This window comes from Coptis chinensis, chromosome 6 (assembly GCF_015680905.1).
Source record: "Coptis chinensis isolate HL-2020 chromosome 6, ASM1568090v1, whole genome shotgun sequence".
Taxonomy (NCBI): domain Eukaryota; kingdom Viridiplantae; phylum Streptophyta; class Magnoliopsida; order Ranunculales; family Ranunculaceae; genus Coptis; species Coptis chinensis.
In genome coordinates this window covers 13,563,592-13,576,085 of record NC_141461.1, presented here as the reverse complement: position 1 = coordinate 13,576,085, position 12,494 = coordinate 13,563,592, and the positions used below count along the sequence as shown (strand labels likewise).

At 39.5% G+C, this 12,494-nt stretch overlaps 1 long non-coding RNA gene across 1 annotated transcript; it reads right to left on the bottom strand.

Moving 5' to 3' along the window:
• Nucleotides 1-2,827: 2,827 nt before the first annotated feature.
• LOC147491572 (uncharacterized) lies at nt 2,828-4,492 on the bottom strand. Its single transcript, XR_015198018.1, has 4 exons — nt 4,213-4,492; nt 4,044-4,084; nt 3,037-3,123; nt 2,828-2,863 (listed from the first exon to the last, which is right to left on the bottom strand). It is a non-coding gene; the product is annotated as an uncharacterized LOC147491572 (long non-coding RNA).
• Nucleotides 4,493-12,494: the final 8,002 nt, after the last annotated feature.

Here is a 12,494-nt window from a genome sequence, read left to right as displayed (position 1 = left end):
AGATCACAATTTTTTAGGAATTCATGCTAACATACCTCTACATACAAATTTAGTATCATATTTTATGGCGGCCATTGTGTGTAACCATCCATGCCATGTCAAACATCTATGCATCTGCAAGATGTCTTTCCAATTTGTCCCTGCTGCATTTTCAGAGGAAAAGAAAGCCACTCAGCCAGAAGCATCAATTGTATCTGAGGTATTTGCACGGCCTGAAGTTGTTATGGTCTACAACAATGAAAAAAAAAATGGTATCTGAGTCCGTGGAGATGTTTCTGGTCTGCTTTTATTGGAACAAAATAAGATACATATTTGAATATGACGACAGAATTTTGACAATTACCGCAATCAAAACATCTGGCGCTTGCTATGAAGTTCAAACCGGTGCTTCCCCGCCACCACCGGTGTGTCACAAAGAATCTATAATAAGTCGTGATAGCTTCTCCACAATCTAAAACGAGGATCGGGTTGGAACATATATAGTAAAATGCTTCGATTGTTGACAAGTTCTATTTATATTCATTGTTTATGAACAGCTTAACTATCATAACAACGTTAGGAAAAATTATATTAGCCAAAGTATTCAGAGATTTCCCCTCAACATTTCATAGCTAGATGGGATCGAGTTGTTGTTCTTGGATGTTAAGTAATTGGCTTCCTTTTAAATCGTTTCTCCAAGATAGCCGGATTTGGTTATCTGCTATCAAACTTCATCTAAAACTAACCTACACCACACTATCTACATAAATATTTTACTACCTATATCCATAGAAAGAAAGGAAATGGTTCTCTAAAATCTATTTCAAGATTTTTTTACAAAGGACGATAACATTGCTATATTGAAATATAAGACTGATTTCACTAATTTTTGCATTACATAATCTGCTGGAATTAGCACTTAAAAGTAAGAGTGAATGCCAGAGTAAGAAATTTTTACCTCCAGACTATTCAATGAATCAGCAATTCTCTTGTCACCTGACAAGCCAATAAGTATTCGACACACAACAGTGGGGCAAGAATCAATGACATCCAGATCCCCAACAAAGTCAAAGCAAAGGATTTCAAATAGAACCAAGATACCACGGTTTTCCAGAAACACTTCTAGTATATGCCCATAGTCATTTTCCATTTTAGGAGAAAGAATATTTGTTAAAACATGTAATGCTTGCTGAACAACTTGCCAAATTACAAAGATATACATTCAAATTAGGAGATGATTTAGGTTATTTAACAAATTAAACTCAAGGCGATCACCTAGAAAACAGAACTCAGTGTATGCAAATAGTCAGCTAAAATTGGTTTTGTAACCAACTGAACAGCCTTCAACGTTGGGTCTATATGCAATTGAAAAGAGCCGAATACATATAGTTCTAATAGCTTAAGAAAAAGAGTCTTTTTCATTCATAGGGTTTGTGGTTGCAATCCAGTCAATATATGAGAAATATAGTATGCATCAATACTCATAAAAACCTTTCAAGGAACAAGATGGAGTAAGTTCATGAGTTCGAACTAAATAAGACATATAAGAACAAGAAGGTAACTTAAACTTATGCGTATCTAAGTCGAAAATAACCTCAAGAGATATAGTAAGTAACTACAATGCAACATAACCAAACTTAAGGATTCCCCCTTACACGGCTTAACTCCTTTTTATCTTCCGCAAGATTACCAAAACCAGTCCAAAGTGGGGCCTAAAACTTCAAAAGGAAAGATTTCACACCAATTCTTGCATGGAACTTTAACAGAGGTACTTTTTTCCACAACTGTTACTTTGTCTCAGGAACCTATGGCATTGATTTAGTTGTGGGGTTAGTTTTGTACCCTATTAGACATGTGTCCAAACAGCTAGGTGCTTATAAAAGAACTTGTTTATCAGCTGATAAACTAAACAACTCAATCTCTAGTCACATACACACAAATAACTCCTTTCAAATTCAAGTTTCAAGTGATATGATGGGTTACTCCCAATTGACATATTTGCACAATATTTAGTAAAATAAAATTATTATATAACTTTAAGAATATACCAGTTCATTCTTAAATAAAAACGAAAAAAAATATTACCTTTATTTTTGCTGCTAGCGAGAGAGACAAACCGGAAAGGAACTGGACGGAGAACGAGGGATGGACTAGAGACCGATGGGTGGGAGAACTCATGTGACATTCGTAATCAGCTTAACTCTTAACCCATATAATCCCAATCAAAAAAATCAAATAGAGTGCAAGCAATGAAATGTAACTAGCATTTCATGTGTTCAAGGTTGACTTACCCTGTTACGTACTTGACTCGAGGGTGTGGAATAGAAAAATAAAACAGGTGCTCGGAAAACAGAGTTGATCATGCCAAGGAAGAGCCTCTGAGCAGTCTCAATGGCAATGGTTGCAAGAAAAACATCCCTTCCCAAGAAAAATATAGAGCTCCCGCTAGACAACAGGACAAACACTTCTATGAGCTTTTTTCTGCTTAATACACTTTCCTCCTTGATCGCCAAAGCAATCCAATAATTGCTTCATATCTGTAGCAATTGGAAAAGTACTTGACAGAGAAGAATAAAAGGTATAAGAGATCCTTTATATGCTGAAGACACAAAGGTTGAATAAACTTGCCACTACACTCTGCCAGTCTGCCGGTTTATGTTACTTCCTCTTTATTGTTATTTAATATCAGATTTGCCCATTTGTCTTCTATGTGATCAGTTTGATTGATCGGATTGGTTCCACACGTAAACAATATGTTATCTTCATGTGGAGTAACTTGGCATAGGGATTGTCTGTTGGCAGCCCTTTGTCTGACCAGTTCACCATAGGGTCGCAATCAGATTTTCATAAATTCTGGATGAACAATGCTCCCATCTTTTATTACCTCGGATCGGGGATAGGCAAAAAAGATTGTGATGTCGGTGTAAAGGGTGCTGCAATTTCTCTTAAAGTCATGCTGGTACGACAACATCTATTACATATTGTTAGTATTGGCGCCATTCAAAATTGAGGCGAGTTATTGAAATATATGGTATCAAATTAATGCTAATGACATACCAGAACAAGGTCTGAAGCATCCAAGAACTCCAATTGATGAGTGACATATATGACGGTCTTTTGCGCCAAAAACTGCATTACACATTCCTGCAAAAAGACTCAACAGTTACTAGAGAGTTTATTTTACCGGGGGTGGGGGGTCTCAAGATGCTTGAACATTCTCCAATTCTTCTGTATAATAAAAGTATATATATGCTAAGAGCGCTGAGCTAATATATCTTTTTTATATGAAAAAGATGTGCTTTAGTATGTGGATCAGTATGTAGTCACGAAAAAGTACACTCAAAAGTAACGAGACAACTTAAACAGACAACCTTCAAACACTTGACTATATATAAGGTAAAGTCAAACAATTCAAACACTCGACTATAAATAAAATTGAAAAATATTCAATTTTTTTATATCTAGAAATATCTAGTATAAACATGTTATTTTCACATATTATCTCCACATTATCTTTGTTATAGGCATACACGAACAACTATATCTTTAATTTTTAGTAGCTTAAAATCAAGATAACCAAAACTTCCTTTCCAAGTTCATATTTCACAACACCTTAATACCAAATTAAAAACCAGTACAGCTAATCTGACCAGGCCATTTTTTAGGTATACATTGACAAAGCTGCAATCTTCACAACAAAAAAACAATTTGAATAACCCACCCTCAACAACAAAAGAATGATTAAGCCCACTGACCCAACCCATATCTACGCAGCCCAGGGATACAACAATACTATATTGAGAAGCAAATCATATATCTCAAGGCAGTAGAGTGCGCACCTAAAACTGTGTCGACAAATTAGTGAAGGGGTTTGTTCACTCTTTCAACAATAGAGAGCTCCCTCAGTCCATAACGTCAGCAATGAAGTTTATAAAAAAAAACTCATCTTTCCAAGTTTTCATTTCATGTACAACATATACTAGTTTTAAGCTAATCCTCATTAATCTGTATACAAATGAATAATAACAAATCTAAAATCAGGAAAGAAGAAGAAAGAAAGTTACCTTGAAGTGAACATGTAGAGTAGACCCTCGAGAATTGCAAGCTGAAAATAAAAGTAAACATTATAATATATATATATAAGAAACCCTAGAATGGAAATTGGGGTTTAGAAATTGAGGTATTGAACAAAAACGAAAATTGATGATAGAGAGAGATAGATGAGGGGGTTACCAAACTTGAGAGAGAGAGATATGTAGCTCTTGCCGATTTGAGAAAGATTTGAAGCTCTCACTATTAAGTGACACCCAACAAAGCTTTACTTCAGAGCCCTCCCACCAACCCCTCATTTTCCTTTTACACTAGGGTTAGGGTTAGTGAAAGAAAGAATTATTGGGCGGGATAGTGAAATATTGGGCGCGTGGGCAATCGCCTTCTCAGAAAATTCATCTACGACGGTCACCGAAGCCGGGAAAGACAATAAATCTCGTCTCTATTTTGGGACGATAACTAATGTCCTTCAGTCAACCTTAGTCAACCTAAAAAACAAGTACGACGGTGTTCAAAGGACTTACGACGATATTTCTCATTCCTAATTGGAGACGGGGTATATAGTCCTAAGAGTGTGTCCTATTTCTAAAATTCTGGTGTAGTGAAATGGTTTCATTGGCCCAAGTAACGGCGAGGATCCTTTTGTGGGAGGGATCCGTTTATAAGATTTTCTATGCCGTCAATCCGTGCAATAGCCTGTTGCAACATTTTGCTTTCTGCCTGGAAAATCTCGGCGTGGTTCTCCATTATGAGAGTGTGATTTGCCAAGAATTGGTTGTGGCTGTGCAAGAATTGTGCTTGTTCCTCTTCGTTTATTGTCCACAGGTCCTGAAATTCAAGAAGGCTGGTGATGATAATGTTCTGACGTTTGAATAATGTCATCAGTCCTTGTTGAATTAAGCGAAGCCCTTCCATGGGATTAAATACGTTGCATAATGCATTTTCATGAAGATGTTGTCGGTGGAACAATCTTCGTCGGTTTCTGCACCGACATGGTTCTTTGCAACGTCGGGGTTCCAGAATCCGTTCCTACATACTGAGTGAATGGTAAGAATGTTAGCTGTTCGAAGAGGTGTATGAGGAGAAGTACTAGAAAAACCCCAATATATCATGATAAGTGTCATAATGGTTGGTAAAGGAGCTGCCTTTTTCCTGGCACGTGCGATCGCATTCCAGAGAAATTTAATAATGCAAAAATCATTGCGGTTACTCTGCAAGACCCGAGTAAATGGAGGAGGGTTTGGTTATTTCGAAGTCTTAGGCGTGCCGAGGACATTATGAGCTACCCATTGGATCACAGATAATTGGTTCTTTTGCAAAGATCGCTGATAAACAATACGGTTTTTCCAGTTGTATTCGCCGTGAAGGATAGTTGCAAACATCAGATGCCGGATATTATCGAAAGGTGAATCCTGAAGGTGTACTCCTTGGTTTGTAATAGGAAATTGAAGTACCTCAGAGATGATTTCCATAGTCAATTCATGCTCGCATCCGTTAGCACGGACAAAGAATTGTCCGTTTTGGAAATAACCGCTTTTATAAAATAACAAGACCAATTCTTTGGAATAAAATGCTTGCTTATGGTGTAAAAGAGGGTACCATCCTCGACGTAATCTTTCAGTGTCAAAAAAAGGATGAAAAATACCATTTTGGAAATTTTTCATAAAATTTTGCTCGGGCACGAAACTTCGAGTGAGGGCCATTAAAGATGGAGTGGTGAAGAAAAAGATTATTTTGAAAAAGGGAAGTTAGATTTTTGAGGTGTCTATCCTTGTTATAAATAGGCACCCATCCAAAAATGTAAAAGATACGTTTCGAGGTGTCACAGGGTAGTTAGATCACGTGTATCTTCTAAGATATGCGCAAAAGTGGATGTAGTGTGGATAAGAAGAATGGGGCATGTGACAAGGAGTGCCCCCTTTGTTTGTTTGTTTGTTTGTTTGTTTTTTTTTTTTTTTTTTTTTTTTTTGACTAGCGTAAGTAGAAGGACAAGGAAAATGTAGATATACTATCACAATAAGATGTAAGAACGTACAACGGTATGGAAATATAACATAATGATATTAGGAATTAAATACAAACCTAAATATTAGATAGAACTATATGCCACATTAACAACATGACTATAATAAAACAACCGAGCATGAAGACTTGAGTAGCATATTCAATCTGCTGCTGCTCAAACTTTTCTAGTGCATCCATGAATCTTGAAACTTGGAGTGATCTAAAAACGTTTTTTAGAATAAGAAGTGTAGAGGGAAGAATATGAAATGAGTGAATATGGAGGAAGAGTTGAACTTATTTATAGAAAGAAAGTTGCCGTTTTCTGACCGTTTTTTAGATGTGGTTCATGACTGTTTTCTGACCGTTTTTTATGCGTTTTCATTATCGGTTTCTGAACGTTTTATAAAACGTTAGTTTACGTTAAAATTTGTTGTTTAAGTATGACATTTAAAATATATATTTATATATATGTATATAATTTATTATTACCAATATATGTTCCTACCTATATACTATAATATTAGATATAGCTAATATATCAAGATAGAAATTTTTAGGAAAGAATCTACTATTAAGCTAGAAAATGCAAACACGTAAATAAAATATCTGATATAAATATTATACAAGACCGGAAAAAATAAATCTAGCTACTGATGATCCTCGGTCTTTGTAGCGTAATCCTCGGGTCGCAGAGAAGAAGAACCGGGAGTCCTCTGACGCCGTCGAGCAAGATCGAGCTCCCCGTGGAGGCTAACTGCTCCTAGATATCACCCGTGAGTATCCATCACCGAGCTCGAATCGATTTCGCTCGCCATGAACATTCGCTGAACCGGTTACGGCGAGTAAGCATATTGTCCCGAAATGCAGGTCATGGAAGCTCTCATTTCCTGCTGGAATTAAGCCCATCTTTATCATCATCGACTCATGGCAAGTGGTCATATATGTCCTTAACTTCGCCCAAGGTACGTCCTCATCGATACCGGGCGAGTGTACATGTCTCTCAGACCATTCCCGCTCAAAGACGTAAAGGCCTCTATGGGGTGGGTGATCTTACTCATGGCAGTCTCATCAAAGTAGGGTGGCTGAGAGGTTCCTACGCTAGCGTGCTCGGCAGCCTTAGGAGCTGTGGGTTCCCAAGGGTCCTGTATGCATTTCTTGAAGACAAGCATATTCTCATATTGTGGTATGGGGAGTAGTGGGGTGGCGGACAGAAAACCCAGATTAATCATAACTTGTGTTACTAGAATGGCAAGAGGGGCTAACCTAAGAGTGGCATGTGTGATAATATCAAAAAGAAAGGTAACGATGCAGAAGTTACCCTTTCACTCCTGGAGGATCCATAGAAGGTGGAGGAAGGTCTTGTTGATGTCCGAAGGCTTCGAGGTGCCAATGACGTTCTGTCCCAGCCATTGAGTCACATCCAGCTGGTTCCGTCACACCGAAAGTGCCGATATCTGGCGCATTTCCGTCGATGTTGTACTCTCCTCGACGATTAAGCGTGTTGAGCATTAGGTCGTAAGTCGTGGGTACACGGATCGCTGCCGAGTCGAGACGCGGGTCAACCAGAGGAATGCCCGTGATCCCGGAGAGCAACACAGGTGTGACTTCGTGGTGCACACTCTCGACGGTGACCCCAAAATGGTCGCCATTAAAGCTCCCATTGTCGTAGAATTTCATCACCAAATCCTTGGAATAAAGCCCTCCATTGGCATATAACAAACTCTCCCATCCTCTAGAGTGAATTTCATGATCAAAGAATGGAGCAAACATCCCGTTTTCAAACAAATTTCCAAAAAAAATTTCCGCACAAATCCGCCTGTTTTCGGCCATTGCTGGTCTTAGGGAGAGGATGGCTATTGATTACTAATGAGGGGGAGAAATGGGATGTTCTGACGGAAGGAAATCTTGGTCGAAGATGTGATGGTCTCGCGTGAGACCTGGTTTTAATGTGGGCCTGTCTCGTGCGAGACTAAATCGAGAGGGGGCAAAATCCGGTTTTTTAGGGAGAAGAATGATGTAAATGTGACGCGTGTGTTCCGGTTTTTTGTGTTTAAATGGACCGAGAATTCGATATTTTGGTTGGGCCAAAATTTTTCCCAAGCCCAAATCAAGCCTAAAGCCCGATTTAAGCCTAAAAAAATCTAAATGCTTACCCATGACTCGTTTGGACTCCGAATTGGACGAATGAGATATTGAAATGATCGGCACAAAAAATGATATCCAATTGTATGAGTCATCCTCAAAGTTCACAAGAGTTTTTGAAAAGAAGGAGGGTGTTTTATTTATAAACCAAGATTTTATTTATATACGAAGGAGATAAACGTGAAGAACACTGGATGTCCAAAAGAGTCACCATCTATAATCATAGACAACTGTCATGTTGGCTCTGGAGCGAACCCAATCCAGCCAGACTATGGCTTCACCTCTATGTATTATGGGGTTAGGAGCAGGACGGTACCATCCTGGACCGTGCGCGCTACGGTCTAATAAAATTTCCCTTATTACATACGGCTATCCTCAAACCGCCCCAAGGGAACTCAAAGTAACCAATTCTAGGGTTGGTCTAGTGGAATCCATTGCCCGTTTATGTTCCAAGTATGCGACATCCGAGGTTGGACACGAATCTCATGTGCAAAACTTAATGCAAAGGGAAAAGGCAACAATATAAACATATCTACAAGATGAGTCTTTTAACATCAGATCCTCAAGACGAAACGAGTCTTTTAACGTTAGATCCTCAAGACGAATCGAGTCTGTTAACGTCAGATTCTCAAGACGAATCCCAACCTGTGGGAGAAACGGCGCGGCGACGAAGATTATCCTGCGCAGCTGGTGTCAGACAAAAGTATACCTTAAACTGGTTAGTATCGGATAGGAAGTCAGGGCCTAGACAGAAGGGTGTTTGGCAATGCATACACCAGCCCATCCTTCACGCACGTCGTTTACGAGCAAAAGAACTACGACCATTCCCTATTCGTGATGAGTTAGACTTACACCAAATGATTAGCTGAAGTTCGCGAGGCAGAGAGTAGAAAAGGAAAGAGAAGGAAGGAGGTGAAATTTTAGGTACCCATCGTTTACCGAAAAGCACGTTTGCTCGTGTTGCAGAAGACATTTATACTCAGTTCTGAAAAAAAGTTTTCGTGGACTAAGGTTTCGACGCTTGCAACCACACACTTCAAAGAACTTTGGAGATCATAAGATAGAAGATGGCCCGGCTACCAAAATGGCGTACCCTCTCAGAAACAAGATTGAGTACGCCAAACGAAACATCTAGTCTGTGTATACTAGATTCTGAAGAAGAGTCTGTTCAACTTCTGGTGAGCATAATTGGTGGTAATGTTTTAGGCGTTGTCCATTGACTTGAAATTCACTGTTATCTTTTGGATTATAAGCAAAGAGATTGCCCCATAATGTTTCACAGCTGACACAATGAAAGGACCAGACCATCGTGTTTTCAATTTACCAGGAAAGATGTGTAATCTGGAGTTATACAGTAAAACTTTTTGGCCAATTTTGAAATCCTTACGCAAAATGTGCTTGTCGTGCACTTTTTTCATATTAGCTTTGTAGGATTTCGAGAGATCATAAGCATCACTCCGAATCTCCTCAAGCTCATTTAGTTGCAGTTTTCGCTTCTCGCCTGCCTTGATGATATTGTAATTTAGGCTTTTGATGGCCCAAAGGGCACGATGCTCAAGTTCAACCGGCAAATGACAAGGTTTTCCAAAAAATGCGGTAAGGAGACATCCCTATAGGTGTCTTAAATGTTTGCTTCGGTATGCCCACAAGGCATCCGATGTTTTAGAGAGACCAGTCCTTTCTTGATGGGTTGACAGTTTTCTCGAAATAGACTTTATCTCTCTCATTTGGAGACTTCCACTTGGCCACTGTTTGTGGGTGGTATGGAGTAGCAACCTTGTGAGTAACTCCATATTTCTTCATTAAGAACCCAAAAATTTTGTTACAAAAATGTGTACCCCCATCACTGATGATAGCTTTGGGAACACCAAAACGAGAGAAAATATTTTCTTTTACAAATCTCACGACATCTTATGGTCATTTGAGGCGACATCACGAGTGCCTCGATCCATTTGGACACATAGTCTACAAATGACTAAAATGTATAAAAACCTTGAGAAATAGGGAAGGGTCCCATAAAATCAATGCCCCAAACATCAAAAATTTCCACAATCAAGATAGGATTTAGGGGCATCATATTTCGCTTTAGTATTCGACCTAGGTGTGTGACAACGAATGCAAGCTATGCAATATTCGCGTGCATCGCGAAAAAGGGTAGGCCAAGAAAACCACATTGTAACACCTTGGCCGCAGCAGTTTTTTCCATCAAATGACCTCTCGCAAGATTGTTCATGGTAAAAGGATAATACGTCGGTATGTTCCCACCGGGAATGCAAATTACGAATGAGTTGGTCGAACAATACTTAAAGAGGTAGGGTTCATCCCGAAATAATATTTCCGCGGTGGATAAGAAATTTTTATGATCAGGACGTGACCAAAAGGAGGGGACTTCGTCAGTAACTAGGTAGTTAACGATATCCGCGTACCATGGAGATGAGAAAATATAGTACAAGTATTCGTCTGGGAAGGAATCACCGATAGCTTCAGAATCACTATCGATGTCACCAACCAGCCTTGATAAATGGTCGGCTACGACATTTTCGGTTCCTTTCTTGTCTTTGATTTTCAGGGTGAATTCTTGTAAGAGAAGGATCCAACAGAACAATCATTGTTTTGTGTCCTTTTTCGCGAGTAGGTACCGAATTGCGGCATGATCAGTATATACGATGGTCGATGTTCCAACTAGGTAGGGGCGAAACTTATCCAAAGCATAGACAACAGCTAGGAACTCTTTCTCAGTTGTGGTATAATTACGTTGAGCGTCGTTAAGAGTTTTACTAGCGTAGTAAATGACAATGGGTTTGTCGTCACGTCGTTGGCCTAGTACGGCGCCAATAGCAAAGTCGCTAGCGTCACACATCAGTTCGAATGGTTGAGACCAATCAGGGGGTTGAATGATAAGAGCGGTAGTCAGAGCTGTTTTTAGAGTATCAAAAGCTTGTTTGCAATTGAAATTGAAGTCGAATACTGCATCCTTAAGCAGGAGATTAGTTAAAGGTCGAGCAACTTTAGAAAAATCCTGAATGAATCTCCTGTAAAACCCAGCGTGGCCTAAAAAGGCTCGGATATCACAAACTGTACGTGGGAAAGGTAGCGAAGCAGTTTTAACAATTTTAGCTTTATCGACTTCTATCCCGTCTTTCGAAACAATATGACCTAGAACAAGTCCCTTGGTAACCATGAAATGACACTTCTCCCAATTGAGTACTAGATTTTTCTCTTCGCAACGCGTTAATACTTTAGAAAGGTTGGATAAGCAGTCGTCAAAGGAATTTCCGTAAATGGAAAAGTCATCCATGAGGACTTCCATATAACGTTCCACCATATCACTAAAAAATGAAGCATGCATCGCGTTGGAAAGTGCCCCGGGCATTACACGCACCAAAAAAGGCATTCGCTTGTATGCAAAGGTTCCAAAGGGACATGTGAAAGTTGTCTTTTTCTGATCGGCCGGATCGATGACAATTTGGAAGTATCCGGAATAGCCATCAAGAAAACAGTAGTAAGCATGACCGGCTAAACGTTCTAGCATCTGGTCAATGAATGGGAGAGGGAAGTGATCTTTACGGGTTCTGGCATTAAGTTTGCGATAGTCAATGCAAATTCTCCATTTCAAAGGAATGCGAGTGGAGATGCACTCACCATTTTCATTTTGTACAACTTGAATGCCGGACTTTTTGGGAACAACGTGGACAGGACTAACCCAGTCACTATCAGAGATAGGGTATATGATACCCGCATCAAGTAAACATAAAACTTCCTCTCTCACTACTTCCTTCATGGCGGGATTAAGGCGGCGTTGTGGTTCTCGCGATGTCTTTGTGCCGTCATCAAGATGTATGCGATGCGTGCATATGCTAGGGTCTATTCCCTTGATATCATCTAAGGACCATCCGATAGCGGAGTGGTGTTTACGAATGACATGAATCAAATGTTCCTCTTCGTCGGTAGTCAAGTGAGCAAAAATTATTATAGGGTGACTACCATCAAGATCGAGATGCACGTACTTCAAATCAGAGGGTAGAGGTTTTAAATCCGGAGTTGGAGGATTGGGGATCAAGGATTCATGAGGGATCATCTCTTCAATGGAAAAGAGCGAATCCGGTTCTTCTGAATCAGTTTGCATCACAGCATTAGGGTCAAATAGTGGTACTGACTCTAATAATGCATGGACATCCTTTATGTACGAGTCATCGTCAAACTCCAAATTATCAAAAGAAAGAAATTGGTGTATCTCGTCTGGGGGAAAAGAGTTTGTGAAGTAATCATGTTCTAGACTATCAACCAAGCTAATCTCGCCCTCCATTATAGGATCGGGA